Source organism: Monodon monoceros, unplaced genomic scaffold, assembly GCF_005190385.1.
Source record: "Monodon monoceros isolate NGI ecotype Baffin Bay Population unplaced genomic scaffold, NGI_Narwhal_1 Super_Scaffold_2, whole genome shotgun sequence".
In the NCBI taxonomy this organism is placed as follows: Eukaryota; Metazoa; Chordata; class Mammalia; order Artiodactyla; family Monodontidae; genus Monodon; species Monodon monoceros.
In genome coordinates this window covers 12,932,119-12,958,342 of record NW_021703776.1, presented here as the reverse complement: position 1 = coordinate 12,958,342, position 26,224 = coordinate 12,932,119, and the positions used below count along the sequence as shown (strand labels likewise).

Genomic DNA, 26,224 nt, shown 5'->3' with positions numbered 1-26,224 from the left:
CTGCGCCACCAGTGAAGCCCCATTTTGCTTGTTCTGATGATGAATTGAGACCCGCTAGACTCTGTTCCCCACCCCAGGGAAGAACTGAAAGTAGACCCCAGAGCAGTGAAGGCTTGGTCCAAGAGTGGTCCATGTGGAGCACAGAAATCTTTCCATATGCTGTTTTCTCCTTTCTCACTCCTCTAGTTAATATAGGCCTTCTGGAACCCAAGGCTCACAAAACCTTTCATGAAAGGGCCACAGGTTATGTCATCACACTCATCTCTCATGGATCCCTTTCTCCTCAAAATATACCTTGAAGTCTTTGCACGAGAGCTTCCTCCTGCCTAGAACTTGCCCTGCTCCTTGTTCCAGCCCTGCCACCTGCATTTTCACCAGGCTATTTGCTGCTACCCATCTTTCTGACCTCAGCTTAGACGTCACATCCTCTAGGAAGGCTTCCTGAACCTCAAAAATTGGTTGAATATTATGCACAGGTGCATATCAAAGGATATAGGAATGCAGTGACACAATGTGTAGGATTTGTTTAAAATACAAGAGAGAAAGAAAGAAAGAGAGTTAGGAAGGAAGGAAGGAAAGAAGAAAGAAAGAAGGGAAGGAAGGAAGAAAGGAAGGAGGGGAGGAAGGAGGGAAGAGAGAAAGAAAGAACAAAAGAAAGAATGAAAGAAAGAAAGGAAGGAAGGAAGAAAGAAAGAGAAAGAAAGAAAGAGAAAGGAAGGAAGGAAGGTTGGTTATCAAGGGTGGCCAAATTTTTATATGTATTGAAGTTGGAGAACTGTTATATGAGGATTCATTATACTATTCTCTCTACCTTTGCATATATTTGAAATTTTACCAGTTAAAAAAAAGAAGAGGAGGGACTTCCTTGGTGGTCCAATGGTTGAGACTCCACACTTCCACTGCAGGGGGCATGGGTTTGATCCCTGGTCTGGGAACTAAGATCTCACATGCCATGCAGCACAGCCAAAAATAAAAATAAATAAAATAAAATAAAAACATTTAAAGAAAAAAAAGGAAAAGCACATATACACATACACAAAATCTTGGCTAGAAGTGACAAGGTCAGACACAGACCCTTCGACTTTTGTGTCTCTGGCCAATGTCCTGTTCTTTGTCTCATGAGTGATTAACTAAGATGAGAACTCTCATCCCCTTGAAACTATCTAGACACAGAGATAAACATTTTCTGTTAAGCTGACTGAGACTTCCCCTGATGCAAAACAATCCCAACTGTAAATTCCTCACACCTGTAACCTATCTATTCCTCCCTATAAAAGTCTGAATCAAAACCACCCTGCCTAGACACTCTGATCTTTGTATCTGTGGGGCTCTCCCTGAGGAAATGGACTGAATAAAATCAGTCTCCTTATTTGTCCACATTGTCTTTGACAGGAGTCCCTTCTATGGTTTCCATAGAATTCTTCTCCATCATACATGTCATGCTGAACTGTAACTGCTTGTCTGTCTTCCCCAGTATCCAGCATGATAAAAATGGGGAATTCCTTCAATGTCCAGTGACGGACTCAGCACTTTCGCTGCTGTGGGCCCGGATTTGATCCTTGGTTTGGGGAACCAAGATCCCAAAAGCCATGCAGCATGGCCAAAAATAAATAAAATTAATTAATTAATTACATTAATATAAAAATGGTCAATCTGTGACTGTTCTTTCTGGTAATGACTATCTACCAGACAGCGTAATATTTTATTCTGGCCCTCCTAGTTTGAAGGAATAATGCACACCAAATGTTTATTGCAGAATGCTTATCTTTCTGTTCTCTGTAACAAGAAAATGGAACCCAGCCCATTTAGAAATTTTATACTTTTAATAAACAAATTGTAAAGAAGGGCAGCCAGATCACGGCCTTGTGTTGGGTTTGCTGACAGTTCAGTTTGAAGACTGTTTCCATAGAGATCTGGCCTCCCCTTTTCCAGTGACAGACAGCTAACAGTGGTTCTCAATCTTAGCTCACCTGGGAGTCTTAAAAAATACTGATGCCTGGGCCCCAGCCCCAGAAATTCAGATGCAGTTGATCCAGTGCATGGCCTGGGCAACAGATTCTTGAAAGTTCCTCAAGTGATTCCAGTGTGCAGCCAAAATTGAGAATCACTGTTAGATCGAAGGAGAGCATCATCAGTGTTCCCTCCTGGCAGACTGGTGGGAGCATCCTTGGTGGGACAATGGATGGCACACTTGGATGGTACATCACTGGGACTGGCAATCTGACTGGCAGTGATGCCAGCAATCTCAGTGAAGACAGCTCTAGACAACTACAGATAACCCAGCATCACCAATCTCAACTGGTGGCAGGAAGCCAGGTCTGATCTCATCACCAAGAGGCCCAGACAGGGAGACTGATCTTAAGCCAGACAACAAAAGCAGCTGAAGGAGCTGGATGAGGACCAAGTGGAGTAGGGAGGCTTGTGCTACCCAGGTCTGTGCAGTTGTCAATCTCAGTTTCCTCATCTATAAAATGGTGATAAAAATACTACCTGCCTCATAACCCTCTCAGACTTCAGACAATACTACAAAACTATAGTAATCAAAAGAGCATGGTATTGGAACAAAAATAGACATATGGATCAATGGAACAGAACAGAGAGCCCAGAAGTAAACCTACACACCTATGGTCAATTAATCTTTGACAAAGGAGGCAAGAATATACAATGGAGAAAAGACAGTCTCTTCAGCAAGTGGTGTTGGGAAAGTTGGACAGCCGCAAGCAAATCAATGAAGTTAGAACACACCCTCACACCATACACAAAAATAAACTCAAAATGACTTAAAGACTTAAATGTAAGACATAACACCATAAAACTCCTAGAAGAGAACATACGCAAAACAGTCTCTGACATAAATTGTTCCAATGTTCACTTAGGTCAGTCTCCCAAGGCAATAGAATTAAAAGCAAAAACAAACAAATGGGACCTAATCAAACTTATAAGCTTTTTCACAGCAAAGGAAACCATAAACAAAATGAAAAGACAACCTACGGACAGGGAGAAAATATTTGCCAGTGATGTGACCAACAAGGGTTGCAAACAGCTTACACAACTCAATAACAGAAAAACAAACAACCCAATCCAAAAATGGGCAGAAGATCTAAATAGACATTTCTCCAAAGAAGACATACAGATGGCCAATAGGCACATGAAAAGATGTTCAACATTGCTAATTATTAGAGAAATGCAAATCAAAACTACAATGAGGTACCACCTCACACTGGTCAGAATGGCAATCACTAAAAAGTCTACAAATAATAAACCCTGGAGAGGGTGTGGGGAAAAGGGAAGCTTCCTACACTGTTGGTGGAATGTAAATTGGTGCAGTCACTATGGAAAACCTCCAGTATGGAGGTTCCTCAAAAAACTAAAAATTGGGCCATATGATCCAGCAATCCCACTCCTGGGCATATATCCAGAAAAAACTATAATTCAAAAAGATACATGCACCCCAATGTTCATAGCAGCACTATTTACAATAGCCCAGTCATGGAAGCAACTGAAATGTCCACTGACAGATGAATGGATAAAGAAGATGTGGTACATACATACAATGGAATACTACTCAGCCATAAAAAAGAATGAAATAATGCCATTTGCAGCAACATGGATGGATCTAGAGATTATCATACTAGGCAAAGTAAGTTAGAAAGAGAAAGACAAGTACCATATGGTATCACTGATATGTGGAATCTAAGATATGACACAAATGAACTTACCTACAAAACAGAAGCAGACTCACAGACACAGAACAGACTTGTGGTTGCCAAGGGGTTGTGGGGAGGGATGGATTGGGAGTTTGGGATTAGCAGATACAAACTATTACATATAGAATGGATAAACAACTGGTCCTGCTGTATAGCACAGGGAACTATACTTAAATCCTGTAATAAACCATAATGGAAAAGAAAAAAAAATACTACCTGCTTCATAAGTAGTTATAGGGAATAAACAAGTTAACATATATGAAGCGTTACTAAGTGGTATGTAAGTCTTAGCTGCTGTTGTGGTTTAGAGAGGTGAGGAAATTGGGCAGTGTTTCAGTGGATAAAATAAGATTTTTTACATACATCTCCTCCCTGGCCAGTATGGTCTTCTCATATGAAGGTGTTCACAGTTTACATCGTTTTTAGTTCCTATAATGAAAAAAATTGTAATGTTCATACTGTCTTAGTGTAAATGAACTTTGGCTTCATAAGTCATGTAGTTTTCATGTATTGATACTAACAGGCTTCATGTTCTGGCAAGCTTGTGATCATTGCAATTTCCTCCTTTGGAGCATCAGCAAGACACTGGGGTTTATACTAGGACTTGCTGTGTTGGCCAAGGCAGCTCTTACCCGCTGGGGCCGTGGAGTGGGTTTGGAAGGGACCCCAGGTTTCTCTACCAACCAAATGCTGTGCTTATATCTGTGGCCTGAACTCCTGGTTAACCTTATTGGAGAAAAGACACTTAAGAGGCTGAAACTTTGGGGCCAGGACAGTTGGGAGTGGCAGGCCCTGTCTGTGCAAAGTCACTAGGTTATCTATCCTCTTTTTTTTTTTTTTTTTTTTTTTTGCGGTACGCGGGCCTCTCACTGCTGTGGCCTCTCCCGTTGCGGAGCACAGGCTCCAGACGCGCAGGCTCAGCGGCCATGGCTCACGGGCCCAGCCGCTCCGCGGCATGTGGGATCTTCCCAGACCAGGGCACGAACCCATGTCCCCGGCATCGGCAGGCGGACTCTCAACCACGGCGCCACCAGGGAAGCCCAGGTTATCTATCCTGAGTAGAGAGATATAATGATGAAGTCACCCACCTGCTATTCTCCAGGGATGCTGACCTAGGCTGGTCAGGTCTGTGTTACCACCAGAGCTCCTCCTATTTCCCTTGAGGTGTTGACTATTCAGGTATCAAACATGGAGCACAGGCACAGCAACTCCACCTGCTGACAGGATTAAAGTAGAATATTCTGTCCTCACAGGGCAATCCCATTTCTCTTGCCCAGCTGAAGGAAAAAGGCCCAAGAAGTGTCAACAATTTTGATCAAAAGCAATCGACACAAGGGAAAAAAATACTTTATCAGAACAAGAGAGACTGTAGACTATTTTCTAATCCCCTGGAAAAGTAAGCATCTTTTGAAAGGATTTGTTGTATCTGAAATCCAAATTCTGAAATTCAGTTCCTGGTACCTACCAAAAGCAGGGCAGTGACATTCACTGGTGTCTTTTGGGTCTCAGTCAAGGATAAATACTTTACATATGTTGAATCATTTAAAATCCTCTTAACATAATTATCTTCATTTTTATTGGTCTGGAAAAGGAAGCTCTTAAATTGAGGTAACACCTCCAAAGTAGCACATCTAATGCGGGGTTGGGGCCAGAACACCATTCCAGATCTGTCCATAGACTCTGGCTTCTTGGGGAGGAAATTCATCTGTTTACCTAAGACAGCTGGGCTGCCTTAACATGAATAAAACGACGAAATGTCTTTTCAAAGATATGGGTTTTATGGAAAAGTCAGAAAATATACAGAAGCAAATGGAAAAATAATCATTCATCATCTCCCATCCAAGTTACTGCAGAAAACATTTTGGGGTTATATTTGAAAACGTTAATGTTTACCTGCTTTTGTCATCTGAGCCTTTAGAATAAGGCTTTTTTTCTAGGTCAATAAATGTAGATATAGAGGCTTCCCTGGTGGCACAGTGGTTAAGAATCTGCCTGCCAGTGCAAGGGATACAGGTTCGAGCCCTGGTCTGGGAAGATCCTACATGCTGCAGAGCAACTAAGCCCATGCGCCACAACTACTGAGCCTGCGCTCTAGAGCCCACGAGCCACAACTACTGAAGCCCGCGTGCCTAGAGCCCGTGCTCCGCAACAAGAGAAGCCACTGCAATGCTCGCTGCAACTAGAGAAAAGCCCGCACTCAGCAATGAAGACCCAACGCAGCCAAAAATAAATAAATTAAATAAATAAATGTAATAAATAAGTAAAAATGTAGATCTATACCATCTACAGTTGGCTGGGTAGTATCTCAGTGTACACGTGTCCTAAATTATTCACCTGGTTCCTCTATCGTTAGACATCTAGGTTGTTTCTAATTTTTATTTATTATAAACAGTGTTCAATACATATCTTTGTACATCTTCGGGTGCTTTTGTTTCTTTGGGGAAAAAATCCTAAATGTGAAATTGCCAAGTCAAAGGGAATGCACGTAACTTTCTTAAAAAACAAACTTTTGTTTTATTTTATTTTTGAAAGGCTTTTAAAAATATATTTATTTGTTTGTTTGTTTATTTTGTTGTGCCGGGTCTTAGCTGCAGCAGGCAGGCTTCTTAGTTGTGACATGCAAACTCTTAGTTGCAGCATGCATGTGGGATCTAGTTCCCTGACCAGGGATTGAACCTGGGCCCCCTGCATTGGGAGTGTGGAGTCTTAACCACTGCGCCACCAGGGAAGTCCCTGAAATTTTTTTTTTAATTTTATGTACAAACAGCTAGCATTGTTTCTGCTGTAAGGATGTCCTGGATGACCCATTCAAGGAAGTTTACTTGGTCCAGTTTAATGAAGCCAATATCCTTTGTGTACTGACGGATCCTACTGTGCTGGTTTGAGCAGAGGTAGCAAGAGCAAGAACCCTGGCTGAATTTTCTCGAATGGCTCCAGAAGAGCTGCTGGCTACCCATCTTGCTTTCTCGAATGCAAGGAGGCAAAAGGAAAGAGTTCCAAAAGCAACCTTTTAGATTCAAGTATGTCACGTATAGAGAAAGTGCATAAGTTATAAGTGGACAGTTTGATCAAGTATCACAAAGGGAGCACACCTGTGTAAGTACCACCCAGATCGAGAAATGGAAAACTATGATCCCCCTCCACCCCTCTCAGGCCTCCCCACAACCTTTCCTGCTCTCACCTTTCCAGACATAACAACTCTTCTGACGTTTAACATCACAGATTGATTCTGACTATCTCTTAACATATAAACATTATCATCCAGTGTGTACTCATTTGTGTCTGATTTCTCCCACTCAATGTATCTTTGTGAACTTATGTTGATGAGTATAGTGGGAGCTCATTTTCATTGATGTATTTTTTTAAAATTCTAATATTGAATTTTTAGAAAGTGAATACTCACGGGCAACATCATACCAGAAGCATCTCTTGTGCCTTCTACCAGTCATTGCTTTCCTAAAAGGTGACCTCTCTTCCGATTTCTATCACACTCGATTTGTTTTACCTTCCTTTAAATCTTATATATAAGTAGATCATACAGTAAGTACTCTTTGATGACTGGCTTTTCACTCATATTTTTACCGATTGGATTCACCCACAGTTTTGGGTGTAGCAGGAGTTTATCCTTTATTGTATAGTAGATCAGTTTACGAACATGCAGTAATTTATCCATTCTACTGTTGATAGGCATTTGGATTTTATATGATTTTTGGCTATCATCAATAATGCTACTATGAACATTCTTGTGCATGTCTTTAATGTTTGGAGGGGGCCATGTCCCCCTTTTCATTATTTTTCTTTTTCAGAATTTTTGGGCTATCTTTGCATATTATTCTTCATAGAGATGTACTTTAGTATCATTTGGTAAAAATCTTAGAAAAGTTAACGTTAGGATTTTGACTTGGATAGTGCAAAACACACAGGTTAATTTAATATCTTAATTTTGCTGATTCTCATTCCGTGTTTATTAAAATCCCATGTCTCTTGACAAAGTTTTACAGTTTTCTTCATATCATTTTTAAGCATTTATTTTTAAGTTTATTCCTCGGTAGTTTATACCTTTGGTTGCTTTTGTGAATAGAATCTTCTTCCAGGGAGGTCTTTCAATGACACTGTATGAAAGAAATAAATGAGTGCTGTTCAGAAATTCAGTATGTTACAGAAATTCTACTTGTCTCTTTTGTTTGTAAACAACTATTTAGAACTTTCATAGTTGCTTAGTAATGTGTCCCCTTGGCTTTTCATTCTGTGGTGGTACAAAGATAACATGGATTTCTGGAGAAATCCAAAATTGCATGGCAGTGTTGGAAGCTTTCCCAGCTCACGAGTCCCTGCACAAGTTTCTACTCAGGCTGACAGGAAAGAACACCTAAAGCCTGGGCCATTTCTAGGTACTTATTCTATACCAGTTACTACTAAATGTGGAGAAAACAGACAGATGATCCTCAGAAACATGTATAGAGCTTTCAGTTTTCTATGGAGAGAGATTCAGCCTGTAAGGCTGAAGAACTTTCCAGCAGGGGACCCGCATGGGGAAAGGCCCTGAGATGGGAGGGATTTAGCACATTCAGAGAAGGGAAAAGAATGCAGGGCTGGGATGTGCTGAGTGAGGGGTGTGTCCTGGGATGAGTCATGACTGGGGAAGTGCAGGCAGGATTATCTGCTGAGATGATGCTCTTCCCACTCTGGCTGATGGGGACCCAAGCAAATGCGATGGCCTGGGGGTGGCAGTCAGGCGGCCCTGGCTGCAAGGTGGTGTGGGCCCAGGTAGACTGAGTCCCAGCCCCAGGGTTGCCTCCTTCTAGCTGTGGAAATGAGGGCCAGTGCCGTGGCCTAACTCTCCCTGGGCCCCATACTGAACTGGACACCTGGCATTGTAGCTACATTACATAGAGAATGGATGGACAACAAGGTCCTACTGTATAGCACAGGGAATTATATTCAATGTCCTAGGATAAGCCATAATGGAAAAGAATATAAAAAAGAATGTACATATATGTATAACTGAGTCATTTTGCTGTAGAGCGGAAATTAACACAACATTGTAAATCAACTATACTTCAATTAAAAAGCATTACTAATGAAATTAACATTTAAAGATCAACATATAAAAATACTTTTGGGACTTCCCTGGCGGTCCAGTGGTTAGGACTCCACATTTCCACTGAGGGTGGCACGGGTTCAATCCCTGGTCAGGGAACTAAGATCCCGCATCCTGTGGCGTGACCTAAAAAGAAATAAAAATATATTTTTTAGCATCATCCTTGCAGATTAACTTTATCTTATTTTTAAACTACATTTAATAAGCAGCAAGTTGGAACAGTTAAGCTTTGGGTTCCTCCCTCTGTTAAGCATGTAACCATCTGTAAGTGTACACATGAGAAGCTGCTTCTCCAAGGGACCCTTTTGAAATATGGACAAGCATTTTCTCACAGGAATAACATCACCCTCTAATTGGATGCAGTAAGAGAGTAAACGGTTTGATCATGCAGAAGACAGCCTAGTGAGGGAGAGGGTATGTTTATACACACAGGATTCCTTTGATTCACACTCTGCTGTGTCCTGTGTTTCTATGACAGACATCCGGTCATTCCCCTCCCAGAAAGCCATTGTGTGGCACCAACGAGATAAAGCATGTGAAAAGGCTTTTTAACAGAAGAGCTAGACAGGTTGGGGTAGGTTGGGTGACTTCCTGGGGTCCCTGAGCATCTGGGGAAATGGGTGGTAGGGGCCCTGACAGGTAACCCACTGAGAAAGCAGAGGAAATGCCAAAACTGAGATAACTGAGGCAGCTGGAGATCAAATAAGACCTTTAATTTTTAATTTTTTTTCTAAGCTGGCCTGCCCACAGTTCAAAATTTGGCACTAGTTTCCATGGAAGAATGCTGGTTGCCTCAACCATGAGACCTTTCACTGCCCCTCCACCCTCACCCTGTCCAGCTTCGACCTGGGCTCAGCCTAGCCAAACCCAGATCCTGAATGCATGTGGGCCCAAGTGTTGCAGGAAAACGCGTGGGGCCAGAGAGGATGGTCACATCCCACGTCTCAGGCGAGTCCCTGGGACGGCCGCCAAGTGTGGGTTCTTAGCTTCGCACAGGAAAGAATTAAAGAGCGAGCCACAGTAAAGTGAAATAAGGTTTATTCAGGGAGATATATATTCCATAGACAGAGTGTGGGCCATCTCAGAAGGTGAGAGTGGCCCCAAGGTAGGGAGATATATATTCCATAGACAGAGTGTGGGCCATCTCAGAAGGTGAGAGTGTCCCCAAGGTGTAGTGCTGCCAGTTTTTATAGGGGTGGGTTTCTATAGTGGGTAATTTCATAGGCTAATGAGTGGGAGGAATATTCCAGCTATTTTGGGGAAGTGGTGGGGATTTCCAGGAATTGGACCACTGCCCACTTTTTGACTTTGTATGGTTGGCCTTGGAACCGTCATGGCACCTGTGAGTGTGTCATTTAGCATGCTGATGTGTTACAAAGAGCATATATTGAGGCTCAAGGTCTGGTGGAAGTCAACTCCTCAGCCATCTTGGACCTAGTTCGTTCTAACCAATTTATGTCGTGTCCTCAATGGGTGTCATTCTTTTAAAGGTTGTGTCCTTCCCCCTTCCTGTCTCACAAGAACCCATGTGGCTCAGAGATGGGGTGAACACATCTGGTTTTCCTGTGACCCTCCCCATTTGTGCCTGTTGTCCTGGTGCCATTACTAATACTCCCCCTCTCATTCTCTGCAGTGCTCCAATATAGGTGATAAATTATGTGTTCTCCTTATTGAGAACGCAGCTACGGGCTGTTACCTCAACAGTCAGCAAGACTTGGAAGCCTAGGTTTGGAGAGCAAGGGTCCAGGGATACTGCACTTGTTCCCAAAAGGTAAAAGGAATGGACAGCAGGGGAGGGTCTAAATTGTTCAGCCTAACATAAGAAAGACCCAGGAGGCAGTGATAATGCTCTGGTTCACCTCCCCATCCCAGGCATCCTCATTTGTTTGAGCCCCAGCACTGCTGCCTTGCATACTAGCAATCTAGATGCATAAAGCACGGTACACTGATCAAAGGCAATCAGACATTCATTCCATCTAACAAAACTGAGTCCAAGCTCGCTTTGTGTACCACGCAACAGGCCAATGAATCTGGAAACGAGGTGCTGAGGCAAGGAATAGTGACTTTATTCAGAAAGACGGCAGACCAAGAAGATGGTGGACTAGTGTCCCCAAAAAACCATCTTATCAGGGTCTGGATGCCAGTTTCTTTTATAGAACAGAGAGGGGGAGGCAGTGAGGAAGTAAAGTAAAAAGGGCCATTAGTTTTGCCTGGCTTGGCCAGCCTCAGGGAGGGGATGTGTTAGTTTCTTCTTTTCTGCAGCCATCCACCTGTGGGCAGGGTCAGATTGTCTCCCTGTGAGCTGAACAAAGGCACTTTAGTTTAACATTCAGGCAGAGGGGCAGGGTTCCCTGAGGCAGGCCATTATGGATGATTATAATAACAAAAGCAAGGAAAAGCAAAGGTTAAAGTCAAAGAAACAGATCCAACATGGAGTCAGATTTTGCTCTTCCCTGTTACACAATTACTGACACGCTACTTTGGTCCAGGAACAGACGCAGATACTGGGAATCCAAAGAGGATTTCAGGCAAGTCACTAGACTTACAGTGCAGTGAGGTAAACACTATGAGGTAAGCCCAAGGGGTCATGGGAGCCCAGAGGAAGAGCTGGCTCACTTTTCCTGGAAAGCCAGCGGGGGCAGGGAGGGGCGCAGTTACCAGGAAAGCTATCACAAAGGAGCTCTTGGAGCCAGGCTCTGCAGACAAGACAAGGTACCAGATATCTCCCTGTGGGAGCAGGGAGTTCTCAGTTTTCAAGAGCCATACAACCAGTGTGATGAATTGGGAAATGGGGATTGACATATATACACTAATATGTATAAAATGGATAACTAATAAGAACCTGGTGTATAAAAAAATACATAAAATAAAATTAAAAAAAAAAAAAAAGAGCCAAACAACCAGAATTACAAGTGTGTGTGAGCCAGCAGGAGGACCCAGGCAGGCAGATGAAGCCATGGATGACGCAGTCTCGGGAGGGTGGGGCTGGTGTTCCTTTCAGACCTTCCCCTTAGGGGCAGCTTGTGCCAGGCCCCAAGCCGGGTCTGGGGCTGAAGTTCAGAGCATCCAGATGGCCTGTGGGAGGTGAGAGTGGGCCTAGAATCAGGCAGGCTCTGAAAAAGCTGATCCACTATCAGATAAACTTCCTGGGAAGAAGGGTAGAAATCTCGTGTGCCCATTCCGAGAATTCCGAAAAGCAGAAAGAATAGGCAGGCCCCAAGGCACTGGTTTCCCCTTGACTAGAGGGCAAGGTTGAGAAACAGGCTGGCCCCAGCTCACCCTTCCCACCCCTCCACCCTCTGCAATTTTTGCCACTGAGGATGCCATTAGGTTTTAGGGTCTGGTTGAGGTAACCCAGTGGTTCTCAAGTTTTAGCATCACCTGGGGAGGCCTGTTAAAACACAGATGCCTGGGGCCCACTCCAGAGCCCATAGGTCTGGGGTAGAGACCCCAAAACTGTACTGTACACAAGTTCCCAGGTGCTCTGGTTCTCATGGTGTTTTTTGGTTTATTTGCTTTTCATTGAGGTATAATTATACAATAGTATACAAATTTCAGGTGTACAACATAGTGATTCACAATTTTTAAAGGTTATACTCCATTTATAGTTATTAGAAAATATTGGCTATATTCCCAGTGTATAGTATATCCTTGGAGTTTATTGATTATATTCTCATGTTTTGAGAAGCACTGAGGTAACCCAGTCGTGGTCTCTCTTTGATGGGGCCCCCAGTGAGGCTGCCTGGGGCTGAGGACATGGGATTCGGAAGTGGGAACTGGGCTGGTGGGCTGGCTTGTAAGACTCCTCAGTTTCTACCTCAATAAAATGGTCATTCTGGGGAATATCCTGGCTGTCCAGTGGTTAGGACTTCGTGCTCTCACTGCCGAGGGCTTGGGGAACTAATAAATCCCACAAGCTGCGCAGCATGACCGAAAAAAAGAGAAAGGGGTCATTTTGAGTCCCAAACAAGACCTGTGATATAAAAGCCCTTTGTAAACTGAGAGGTGAAATTCAATGTCAGTTATCATGTCCAAGCTGAAACCGTGTAAAACCCAGATTGGGACTTCAACCTACGTGGCCAGGATTTGAACCGGGCCAAAGCCCTGCTTGGGACTCTAACCTGACGTCTGGACTTACTGAGGCTCAGGTTCTTTGCGTCTTGGCGCAGAAGGAATTCAGCGAGAGGCAAAGTGATAGGAAAGTAGATTTCTTAACTTAGGTTGCTTGTAAGAGATGCAAGCGGGCAGGCAAGGGAGCTCTGCCTTGAGGATTAAGTGGGCTACAATTTTATGGTCAAAGGAAGGGGGGAGGGGAAAAGACGGCCTTAGTCCAGTAGACGTGAGGCTTACATCACTAGTTCCTCCTTCATATCAGGCAGGAGAGTGTCTGACCCTATGAAGCCAAACTAGGATTATCATAGCACTTATTCAAATCAGTAGAAGGGTGGGGACATTTTTCTTCCACCTAATGGCCTGGGGCATATCTCGTACTTTTATTTATGGCTTTATAGTTAAGCAAGCCTGCTTTGTTCCAATAGCTTTCTTGAGCCATCATTAACTTACAGTGGTCTCCCAAAGTTTCCTAGGTTTCCCTCTCTATCTATAGTCCCCTACTGGGACTTATACAACTACTTGTATAACTATCCTATTCTATGCGTATCACAAACCTGAAGTTGTGAAATGTGCTTGTTTCTCCTAAAATAATTATGGCTGTGACCTAAGGACCACACGTACATCAGGATCCCCTGGGATGCTTCTTTTAATGTGAACTTCATAGATCTGAATCTTGGGTTGGGGTCCATCATTACATTTACAATTTCAAAACATCTTGGGTGATTCTTGGCCACCCCAAGGAGTTTAAGAACCTCCAACTTATTTGAAGAGTGAGTGGGAGATGAAAAAAAAAAAGTCATTCTTCATTTTTCTGGTTTGCTGTTGGGCCAGTAAGATCCCTCCCACCCCAAACCCCGCACTCCCTCAGTCTCCTTGCTGCCAGCAATGCTGGAGGAACCTCACTTCTCTGGAAGGTCATGGCTCACGGGATTCACTTTTCCAGAAAGGGCTTCTCCGTTGCCAGGCTCCCAGCTGCACGCACGCCAGGCGCCCCCTCCTGGCCACATAGTTTTGTCACTTTTCCTCCGATGGCGCTAATCTGATCCTCCCACGTAAGAGTTCAGAATCCTTTTAATGTCAGAAGGAAATATGATTCTCTTGCATTTAAGAAGTTTGAATGCCTCTTCAAATGTCTCAGCTACTTGTGATTTTACTGTTCCAGTGTTCTGGAATGAGCTCTCCAGAAAAAAGAGGTTCAGGCATTTAGTTTGCAGAAGTGAAATCAGATCGGCGGGCGGGGTGGACTCCACCTTCCGTAGGTGGAGTCTTTTCTTTAAAAGGGCCACATCTGCCAGGGTGTAGCTCATAACACAGCAGTAAACTTGGTCCGTGGAGGATGCTGGAGGTGTGTACCTGTGTGAAGTTTCCTTCCATGGCTTCATTTCAGCAGTGTGTGGTTTTCTGTGTTCAGTTAGCGTTTCTTGCAGAAGAAATCATGCATAAGCAAATGTAAAATTCCCATTATCCTCAGATAGTTCCCTAATGTATCAATTGTACTGGCACAAATTCGTGCTCTTTTATAGCAAATCTGACTGTAATGCATCATTAAGAATGTGCTGATATGAAAATACCTCTGAAATAAATTGTAGAGTGAATAAAACCAAGGTGCAAAAAAAAAAAAAAAGCCACATTTCGGTAGGCTGGCAGAGAAAGTGTTCATGGATTCAGAAAATCTAATTAACAACCTGAGACTTCCTCTGAGTCTTCTGTTGACTGTCTGGTCACTTTCATCACAGCATCCTGGAGCTGGAGGGTGTCCTAAAGCTGTTCTTCCCAACTGTGTGCACACCCAGCACATAGTGATTGTTAAAAGATAAACTAATAAACGAAGGCACATTACACCTTTGAAGAGTTTATCTGAGCAAACATCAGTTTGAATTGGGCAGTACCAAACCAAAAGCTTTTAGAAGCATTCCACCTACAGGAGCTAGTAGAAAGGCTTTTATAGGAGGAGACTTGGAAAGAAAGCGAAGAAATTATTTGATTGGCTATAGCTTGAGCAGTTGCTTTTGGGGGGAAAACTAGCTGACTGTTTGTTTCTTTGTTTTTTTGCTTTTTGGCACGTGGCACGTGGGATCTTAGCTCCCCGACCAGGGATCAAACCCACACCCCCTGCATTGGAAGCGTGGAGTCTCAACCACTGGATTGCCAGGGAAGTCCTGACTGTTTGTTCTTAAATTTTATTTTCTGGGATTTGAGTGGCTAGGTTTTGGTTTACTTAGATAGGCTACCAAGGCATTTGAGTCACCTTAGTCCATATATACATTAGGGTCCACCGTTGGTGTTGTACATTCTATGGGTTTGGACAAATGTGTAATGACATGCATCCATCATTATAGTATCATACAGAGTATTTTCACTGCCCTAAAAACCCTCTGTGCTCCCACGTAGTCAATCTCTCCCTTCTCACTAACTACTAGTAACTACTCCACAGTTTTGCCTTTTCCAGAATGTCTTATAGTTGGAATCATATAGTACGTAGCCTTCTCAGATTGGTTTATTTCACTTAGTCATATGCACTTAAGTTTCCTCCATTTCTTTTCATGGCTTCATACCTCATTTCCTTTCAGTGCTGAATAATATTCCATTGTCTGATGTACCGCACTGTACCTATCCACTCATCTACTGAAGATTCCAGAACTTTTTCATCTCCCCAAAAGGAAGCTCTGTATGCATCAAACACTTACTCCACATTCCCTGGCCTCCCCAACCCCTGGCAACTACTGATCTACTTTTAGTCTCTATGGATTTGCCTATTCTGGATATTTCATGCAAATGAAATCTCATTAATTCTTTGTACCTTCATTACTATACAGTCTTTTTTTTTTTCACATCTTTATTGGAGTATAATTGCTTTACAATGGTGTGTTCGTTTCTGCTTTATAACAAAGTGAATCAGTTATACATATACATATGTTCCCATATCTCTTCCCTCTTGCATCTCCCTCCCTCCCACCCTCCCTATCCCACCCCTCTAGCTGGTCACAAAGCACTGAGCTGATCTCCCTGGGCTATGCGGCTGCTTCCCACTAGCTATCTACCTTACGTTTGGTAGTGTATATATGTCCATACCACTCTCTCACTTCGTCACAGCTTACCCTTCCCCTGCCCTATATCCTCAAGTCCATTCTCTAGTAGGTCTGTGTTTTTATTCCTGTCTTACCCCTAGGTTCTTCATGACCTTTTTTTTTTCCTTAGATTCCATATATATGTGTTAGCATATGGTATTTGTTTTTCTCTTTCTGACTTACTTCACTCTGTATGACAGACTCTAGGTCCATCCACCTCACTACAAATAACTCAATTTCGTTTCTTTTTATGGCTGAGTAATATTCCATTGTATATATGTGCCACATCTTCTTTATCCATTCCTCTGTTGATGGACACTTAGGTTGCTTCCATGTCCTGGTTATTGTAAATAGAGCTGCAGTGAACATTTTGGTACATGACTCTCTTTGAATTATGGTTTTCTCAGGGTATATGCCCAGTAATGGGATTGCTGGGTCGTATGGTATTTCTATTTGTAGTTTTTTAAGGAACCTCCATACTGTTCTCCATAGTGGCTGTACCAATTTACATTCCCACCAACAGTGCAAGAGGGTTCTCTTTTCTCCACACCCTCTCCAGCATTTATTGTTTCTAGATTTTTTGATGATGGCCACTCTAACTGGTGTGAGATGACATCTCATTGTAGTTTTGATTTGCATTTCTCTAATGATTAATGATGTTGAGCATTCTTTCATGTGTTTGTTGGCAATCTGTATATCTTCTTTGGAGAAATGTCTATTTAGGTCTTCTGCCCATTTTTGGATTGGGTTGTTTGTTTTTTTGTTATTGAGCTTATACAGTCTTTCTTTCATTTGTTCTTCATTTCCAACCTCTCCTTTGCCCTAGGTCCCCCAGGCTCCCCTGCTGCACGACAATGTGTTATCTTTCCTTGGAATATTTGCACTTTAAACCCATGTGAATATGGCAAGTATAAGGCAAAAAGATATTTTGAATCATATTTCTGGGCCTCATTGTGACCCTGGAGATCCAGTGGTTAGGACTGGGTGCTTTCACTGCTGAGGCCCTGGGTTCAATCCCTGGTCAGGGAACTAAGATCCCGCAAACCCCTTGGCATGGCCAAAAAAAAAAAAAAGAGGCCTAAAACTTGGAACAAACAGAGCCAGGGAACCTAGGTCAGCCTCAGAGTCACCTGGAAAGTTTCATGAAATGCAGATTCTAACTGCCCACTGGGGAAGTCTCATCCAGGGTGTCTTTGGTATGGTTTCGACAATGACTTTTTGTTCATGCACACTTGTGAGCACTCTGGGGTGGGGCTAGAAGTACAGTAAGGGCAAACCCTGGGGCACAGCATTTAGGGAAGCACTTGCCCTGTACCCCTTGCATCACCCAGTCAGGGCCCTGCACTGGGGGCTTCTAAAAACGTGTGGAGGAAAATGGGTCTTTCCAGGGAGCTGGAACTAGTGACCAGGGTCAGAAAAACCCAGGTTATACCTATAAGGTCTCCTGACATGGAAACTCGATGAGTTTTCACTGTTATGTTTTAAAGACTCATATCTTTAAAGGTCACAGGCATAAGGCAATATTTCCACCTAAATCTCAGACCTAGAGATGTCTAAGAACTAATTAGAGTTAATGACATTGACTTTTCTCAAATGGATGATTTTTAACATGCTGTATTAGTTTCCTAGTGTTGCTGTAACAAAGCACCATAAACGAGGTAGCTTAGAGTAACTGTTCTCACCAAGTTCTGGAGGCCAGAAGTCTAAAATCAAGGTGTTGGCAGGACCATGCTCCCTCTGAAACCTGTAGGGGAGAATCTCTCCTTGCTTCTTCTAGCTTTCAGGGGTTACTGGCCACCCTTGGGTTTCCTCAGCTTGAAGTTCCATTACTCCAGTCTCTGCCCCCACGGTCTCATGACCTTCTTCTCTCTGTGTCTGTGTCTCTGTCTCCCTCTCGTTATAAGATGGCCTATCCCAATCCAACGTGTCCTCATCTTAACTTAATTACATCTGCAAAGATCCCATTTCCAAACAAGTTCACATTCATATGTCACGGATAGACATGAATTGGAGGGGAGGAGGGGGACACACTTCAACCCAGTCCTGTGCTCGCTTCGGCAGCACATATACTAAAATCGGAATGGTACAGACAAGATTGGCATGGCCCCTGCTCAAGGATGACATGCAAATTCGTGAAGGGTTCCATGTTTTTCAAATATCATGTATCACATATATGGAATCTAAAATATGACACAGATGAACTTTCCTATGAAACAGAAACAGACTCACAGACATAGAGAACAGACTTGTGGTTGCCAGCGTCGGGGGGGGGAGGGAGGGAAGGATTGGGAGTTTGGAATTAGCAGATGCAAACTATTATATATGGAATGGATAAACAACAAGGTCCTACTGTATAGCACAAGGAACTATATTCAATCTCCTGTGATAAACCATAATGGAAAAGAATATGAAAAAGAATATATATATACATATATATATGTATATAACTGAATCACTTTGCTGTACAGCAGAAATTAACACAACATTATAAATCAACTATACTTCAATAAAAAAAAATTTTGGAGGGGGCTATGCCACGCAGCTTGCGGGATCTTAGTTCCACGACCAGGGATTGAACCTAGGCCACGGCAGTGATAGTGCCAAGCCCTAACCACTGGACCGTCAGGGAACTCCCGAATAAATTTAAAAAAAAATTGTTCACCTCTTGGTTTTTCATTTGATTTGGATTCATTCTCTTCACCTACCTCCAAATAAGCCGGGGTCTTTTATAAGGATTTTAATGGATGTTGCCAATCATCTAGCACCAATTTAAAAGATGAGAAGATACTATTCTCCACAGGTAAACTAACCCATCAGATTATCAATGTGCTCTGCTCCCTTACAGAAATGCACATTTATAGGGGAGCAGCCTTTAGGGTTTGACCACCTGTATCCACTTGTATGTTTCCAAATGTAGGAGACAGTGTACCTACAAAGGATTTTCTATTTCTAGGAAGGTTGGGAAAAAATAAATAAAACTCCTACTGTTTCCTTGAATCTAGAAAGGAATGAAAGCTCTCTTTTTAAGTTAGCGAAGGAATGAGATAGTGACAGGCAGACCTAAAAGGCGAATTTTTATTTTAAGCGAAACAACGAGGAATCATCGCTGTTTCTCAGTCTTAAGGATCACCAGGTTCACCTCAGTTTATAGTCAATTGAAACCCAGGGAAGCTAAGTGATTTCCCAAGGTCACACAGTGCATCAATCACCTAAAAAATACTTACTGAGCCTCTGCTACATGGAAATTTCTATGCTGGGTAGCATAGGGGCCAGAACAGAACACTTGACTCCAGATTCCTAGTCTCTTAAAATTGCTGGTGCCTCAATACCAATCAAGGGAGTGGCACCAAACCACCAGCAGCTACTGCATTCTTTATCTCCATGTACTTTTTTTAAAAAGCCAGTATCATTTAAGAATGTTCTTAATCAGGCAGTAAAAAGTCATTAATTTTATCAAATCTTGATCCTTGCATACACATCTTAATATCTTGTGTACGACATAAACAGGCATAAAGCGCTTTTGTTGCATCCTGAAGTTGTCCACGAAAAGCCCTTGACTTGCAAACTGAACGAGTTGCATTTTTCATGAAATACCATTTATACTTCAAAGAACACCTGCCCAAACTAGAGTTATTCACATTTGAGTATTTGGCAGGCATTTCCTTGAAAATGAATAAAGTGAAGACAACTGACAGCGTTTGTTGCCCGTGATAAGATTTGAGCCTTCAAGTGACAAGTGAAATTTTGGAAAACTTGTGCCTACCACCATGAGCTCGACAGGTTCCCAATATTGTAAGACTTTTCTAATAAGATCTATAGTCATATTCCAAAGGGAATTTTTTCTATATTACATAATGAAGTGTGTTAACTTTTATAAGACTTGCATAACTCAGTTAATCAATATTTCCCAAATTATCAATCCATGATGTTAAAAAACCAAGCATGGGTAAAATATCTATTCAAAGTGCAAGATGAAAAAAAAAAAAGTGCAAAAGATGGATCTTAATGTAGCCGAGTAGGAAAAGTCCATTGATATGGTTTTAGATTACACATTGCAACTTAGGGAACCACCACTTGCCAAGCATTGGGGGTAGTATCACACAATAGTCACAATTATCTAATAATCATCTAAAAACAAAATTTTCTTCCCCTTGCTAACTACATAACAGTGAGGGTGAATTTTCTTCAAACACTTTAACCAGAACAACACCTTGCAACAGACTAATGAAAAAGAAGGTGAGAATCAAACTGTCTTCTATTAGGCGAGGCCTTAATAAAACATTTTTAATGTAAAAAAAACCACATTCTTCTCACTAAATGCTTCCCTATTTTGAAGAAGATCATTATTTTTTATTTTTAAAAATGTGTTGGGACTTCTCTGGTGGCGCAGTGGTTAAGAATCCGCCTGCCAATGCAGGGGACACAGGTTCGAGCCCTGGTCCGGAAAGATCCCACATGCCGTGGAGCAACTAAGCCCGTGCGCCACAACTACTGAAGCCCACGTGCCTAGAGCCTGTGCTCCACAACAAGAGAAGTCGCCGCAATGAGAAGCCTGTGCACTGCAACAAAGAGTAGCCCTGCTCGCCGCAACTAGAGAAAGCCCGCGCGCAGCAACGAAGACCCAATGCGGCCAAAAATAAATAAATAAATTTATTATTATTTTTTTCTTTTTTTTTTGCGGTACGCAGGCCTCTAACTGCTATGGCCTCTCCCGTTGCGGAGCACAGGCTCCGGATGCGCAGGCTCAGCGGCCATGGCCCACGGGCCCAGCCGCTCCACAGCACGCGGAATCCCCCCAGACCGGGGCACGAACCCACGTCCCCTGCATCGGCAGGCGGACTCCCAACCACTGCGCCACCAGGGAAGCCCTATTATTGTTTTAAAGTGTTATTGTTTTACCTAACATGAAGTGGGTTTATTATTGGTATTGCTCTGGTCATCCCACGGAAGTATATGGATCCCACAAGCAAAATTTGACTCCGGTTTTGAGACTAACACACCACACACACTAAGAGGGTATGAAGAATGCTATTACTCACATAATCAGGCTTTCTGGGAAGAGCAGGGCAGGCTCCAAAGAAGGTCCAAAAACAGCTGAAGAAAGCAGGGAGAAGCGACTGGAGTCTTCTGGTGGTTAGGGGTGGGGCTGAAGTGAGGGCTCCCTCACGCGGACCAGATCGTGCGTGGGCTGAACTTTTCCTTGGCACAAAGGGAGGCAGCTCCTTGAGCTTTGTCACTGGCTTCAGCTGTGGGGTGAGAGGGCCAGGTTAGGCACAGAGGCTGGAAGGTGTCAACACTCAAATAGCAACAACGGGGTCGGACTCCTTATTAAAATTCACCCTTGATATTGGACTGATGTCTGAAATGTGGCCATATTTCATTTAATTGAATTTGAACTTGTAAGAAACAAACCATTATGGTGTGCTATGAAGCCTGTAGGCTGGTTAGGGAGGTGAAAGTTCTGTTGAATGCCTTAAGAGCCCAGTGCTCTGTATTTTGCCAAGTGAAATGTGTGCGTTGGTTGCTATCAATAATATTTAGAACTGCAAAGGAGATAAGAAGGGTCTTGGTGAGCCCTCATATTGTTGCTTTCGTAGGTGCAGAGATATGGGTGACCTTGGTTTATATTTTGGGTATCTGTGAAGCAAGAGATTCCTAGAGTTTTTGACCCATAAGGATGCAACCTTGGATAAGGAATTGTTGCTGCCACTTGGCTGGACCAGATGGCTGACTATTGGCAATGAACAACCCATGCATCTGTAAACATGTGCAGCTGAAGCAGATTGTTGGCTAGGGATCAGGGCTAAGATGACTGCCTGAAGTCCAGCTAATTGTGCTGACACTGTGTCCTGTCCTTAGTTAGGGATGACCCCATAAAGGGATAAAAAGCAGCAGCTCTCCAGAGAGCTCCATCACGTATAGGGATGGCAATGGTGTCTGTAAACCATTCAAACTCCCATTGCTATTCACTGTATCGACCCCAAGGCTCCCCAAGTAGCCATGAGGTCTGGAGAGGGGTGACCTCTTCCAGCATGGTAGCATCTGGCAAAGGTTGTGAGACAAATAACCCAGGGCTACTTGAAAGAGGGCCTCAATGACATTCTCCAGGCCTTAAACATCAATTATCAAAACTTTCAACTTAGGTTGATTACATGTGTAACAGAAGCTTGGGCGGGCTCAGCAGGGGCAGCATAAAGCAGCCAGCTCAGGGTGTAAGCTCCCTAGCAGGCAGCAACACAGCTCAAAGAGCACACTGGCCAGCCAGCAGGCAGCAGCTCAGAATGCATGCCTGCCAGCAGGCAACAGAACCACTTAGCGAATCAAAGCAGGAGAAGAGAGACCCTTGGTAGTGGTCACCACTTAGATACTCAATGGTTGGGTTCACTCTGCCTCCTTGGGGTGATCGCAACATTTATTTACACAGAAATAAATAAATAAACAAATCAATCATTAATTTTAAAATAAAATTTTGAATTCTCAGTTTTAATTTCTAATACAGTAAACGTCAATAGAAATATCCCACATAAACAACTTTTTGACGCCCTCTCTATATTTTAAGGGTGTGAAGAGATCCTGAGACCAAACAGTATGAGACCCATTGGCATATCTATTTGTAAAACTGAAGCAAAAGTCTCACAAGATGGCAGTTACTCATCTATTATGTGATACACCCGGTTTTCTCCTCTATTCTTTTCTATTTCATCCTATAACAAATGCTGTTCATGCCCACGAATGGTTCATTAGCTACAGCTTGAAAACACACAAGTAAGGCATGAGGATAGTATAATGTCTTTGTGGGGCACTTTTTACTTAAATTAAACTTGGTTATTGCTGGAGAAAGAAGTATCCAAGGTCACATTGCCCCTGAGGATCAGGTTCTCACTTCTAAACAGAGTTGAATATACCGTGAAGTTAATGAAGCTTGGCTTTACGTCTCCTCATGCGCACAGGCCCCTTCTAGGGTCCTGTACCTATTTTTTATGGGTAATTTGGCATTCCTATTTTTTTTTAAAGCTGGCCACCCAATCTGTATAAGCTTCAGGCCTCACCAAACCTAGATCCATGCCTGCTTCTAAACCATTTTTCCCCCAGTATATAAGCTGGATTGTTTTAAAATAAATGCTTTGCTTTCCTAACTAAAAACAATGGTAGCAATTAGAAACACAGCTGCTGTTTGCTTCAAGTCCCTTTAAAGAAACCCACATGAGTTACTTATTTCAAGAAAAAGGGAGTTGATTCTAAAGATACATGTGCACTGGGACTTGAGAACCGTCCAGAACAAGTCTGTCACTTTTTCCCTTAGCAGCCCCATGGACTCTCTGCTTCTTTCTTGTGAATCTGTCCTCCTCTCTTTACAACCGGGCTCCTTCAGACCCTCAACTCCACGGTCCACAGTGAGCCCTTACTTAGTTCTCATCCTCCATTGACCCAGCCTGCCTCGGTTTACTCCCTTGATTTACAAATTGCCAACCCCTGGACGAGCAATCTGATTGGCTCAGCTCAGGGGTCCAAGCCTGGCCATGCCACAGGTTGCTGGGGAGCCTGAGATAGGCCATCCTTGGACCAAGTGCCCAGTAAACCACAGCAGGGGGTGTGGGCACAGGGCCAGGTGATACAAGCCTTAGCCAGTTAGGCCACAGAATCTGTAGACAGGGCCTTATCCCTTAGAAGGGCTGGTTAGCAGACAAGTTATTTTGATCATTCAAGCTTTGAGTTTTTGCTCTATATTCTTAATTAGATTTTAGTTCAATTTTAACTTGAATGTTTTTGCAGTGCTGCTTCCAAATGTATGTGTGTGTGTTTGTGTTTACCTCACTTTTCACTGTTTAATTTTGGAGTACAAAGGAGAATTTTTATTTTTGGTATTTTCTATTTTTAAAAACATGTTTCTTTCAGAGCATACTGATGTTCCAATTGTATTCCTTCCGGATTTTTTGCTAATCATTGGAAAGTTGATGCAAGTGAATTATTTCAAAGAAGTATGTGCTACTCAGTTTCACCTAGATGTCACTCTAAAAAGGTGGTTAAGACAAAAGAATCAATAGTATGTGTAAACAGGAGTTTCAGTACGATATTCTTAGCTGCTGGAGAATTTAATTTGTGAGAAAGACACACAAACTCACTGTGAGAGTCAGTTCCAAAAGGTCTCCAATTTCCTTTGTCTCTCTTCGGTGACACCCTAGGATTCCCTGAGTGTGTTGTGGGCTGCGTTCCATTCCATGTTATTGCTTTGTTTGTTGCTGATGGCAAAACGTGTCTATAACTTGTTTTAAAATCTGGAAGCAGAAGTACCACATGAAGCATGTTTACAAATTTTAAGCCCTTCTGGATAGTTGCAGGAAAGAAGCCAGGAGAGGAAGGGAGTTCATGCACAAGAAAACCTACCATGGGCTTGGCACTATACTCAGGTACTACCCCTTTCTGAAGGTCAGCTCAGTAGAAGACTGGTAGACCCCATCCTTCCTCTGTAGCAGACACCCCTGTAGGGCCGTGGTTTTCCAAGTGGGGTCCTAGGACCAGCAGCGTCAGCATCACCTGGGAACTTATGAGGAAAGCACATCTTCAGGCTCAGCCCTAGACCTACCTAATCAGAACCCCTGGGGGTGGGATCTGACACTTGGTTTTAACAAGCTCCCCCAGGTTTCTGATGCAGGCTAGAATTTGAGAACCACCATTTATAGCAGCGGTCCCCAACATTTTTGGCACCGGACAGCTGGAGAGTGGGGGGGTGGGGATGGTTCAGAAGGTAATGTGAGTGATGGGGAGTGATGGGCAGAGGCAGATGAAGCTTCACTTACTCATTCACCACTCACCTCCCGCTGTGTGGCCTGGCTCCTAACATGGAAGTACTACTATGGACCAGTACCAGTCCACGGCCTGGGGGTTGGGGACCCCTGACTTACAGGCTTCCATGTCAAGATATAAGGATATGCAACACAAACAAACAGTACTTGGAGTAGGATCACAAGGGCCTATAACTCACATGTTACTTTGCTACTTTCCTCACTGAGTCCAAGCTCACACTTCTCTCGGCACAAAAGGCCAATAAATTGAGAGACGAGGTGTTGGGGCAGGAATAGCAACTTTATTAGGAAAGCCAGCGGACAGAGAAGAGGGTGGACTTGTGTCCCAAAGAACCATCTTGTCCAAGTTAGAATTCAGGCTTCCTTTTTATACTCAGAGGGGAGGGAGTAAAGTCAAACATTTCCTGCTTCCCGACAGCCTCCAGAAGGGATATGTTAATTTCTTCCTTCCTGCAATCATTCATAGGTTTGCATGGTCAGGATGTTTCCTGTAGCTAAACAAAGGCATTTCAGCTTAATGCTCATTACCTGGGAGGCAGGGGTCCCAGAGATGGGTCATTATGTGTAATTTAAGCTTATAGGCAACATCCCTTTGATGATTAATTTGTAATAGAATACAAAGGTTCTTCCCTGTTACACTTTCAGGCCTTTATTTAGGTTACTCCTCTAACTAGAACACTTTCTCTCTCCATGTCCAGGCCCATCTGTTGGAACCTTGTTTGTTTTTCAAAGCCAAACCAGTTCAAAATCTACTTCCTCTAAGAAATTTTTCCAGATTCATTCACTTCTCTGAAATGTGGTGTCTGTCTTCTATGGGGAGTTCGAAATAGAACAAGTTGTGGTCAGGAAGAAAAGTTAGAAGCTGACACATTTCCTTTGCTTTCTATCAGCAAGTCATACTGCTGCTCCCGCCTCAGGGTCTAACTGTTCCCTCTCCTGGAATGTGTGTACTTGAGCTCAGGAATCAGAGATCAGAGGTCAACAAACATAGCCCACATTCTATATTTGTACAGCCTCTGAGCTAAGAATGTTTTTTACATTTTAAAAGGGTTAGAAAAAAATCAAAAGAAAAATAATGTTTTGTGACACATGAAAAGTACATGAAATGCAAATTTCACTGTCCATAGATAAGGGATTGGTGGAACACAGCCTCACCCATTCATTTATATTGTCTATGGCTGCTTTCTTGCCCCAAGGGCAAAGCTGAAATAGTTGCAACAGAAACTGTGTGGCCTGCAAAGCCAAAAACCATGTCTGGCCCCTTACAGAAAAAGTTTGCCAACTCCTGCTCTAGGTAACCTCATGTTTCATGCTTTCACTTTATTTAAGTCTCTGCTCAGATCTCACCTTATCAGAGAGGTCTTCCTGGACCACCCTACCTAAATGAAACAGATGCCTCCCGATCTGTTCTGCATCCTTAAGATGCTTTGT

The 26,224-nt window shown here is 43.0% G+C and overlaps 2 long non-coding RNA genes and 1 other non-coding gene across 3 annotated transcripts in view; 1 reads left to right on the top strand and 2 right to left on the bottom strand.

The window, feature by feature from the left end:
- Window positions 1-1,856: 1,856 nt before the first annotated feature.
- Window positions 1,857-8,617, bottom strand: LOC114901421. The gene is made up of 4 exons (XR_003795115.1): window positions 7,767-8,617; window positions 4,796-4,924; window positions 4,071-4,136; window positions 1,857-2,107 (listed from the first exon to the last, which is right to left on the bottom strand). It is a non-coding gene; the product is annotated as an uncharacterized LOC114901421 (long non-coding RNA).
- Window positions 8,618-18,034: 9,417 nt separating this feature from the next.
- On the top strand, window positions 18,035-18,141 carry LOC114902185. Its single transcript, XR_003795409.1, has one exon. It is a non-coding gene; the product is annotated as a U6 spliceosomal RNA (small nuclear RNA).
- Window positions 18,142-21,039: 2,898 nt separating this feature from the next.
- Window positions 21,040-26,224, bottom strand: part of LOC114901418 — a 64,357-nt gene continuing 59,172 nt past the window's right edge. Inside the window, exons 6-8 of the long non-coding RNA XR_003795112.1 lie at window positions 24,375-24,531; window positions 24,113-24,265; window positions 21,040-21,235 (exon numbers count right to left, since the gene is read on the bottom strand). This is a non-coding gene — a long non-coding RNA (uncharacterized LOC114901418). The remainder of the gene's footprint in view (window positions 21,236-24,112; window positions 24,266-24,374; window positions 24,532-26,224) is intronic.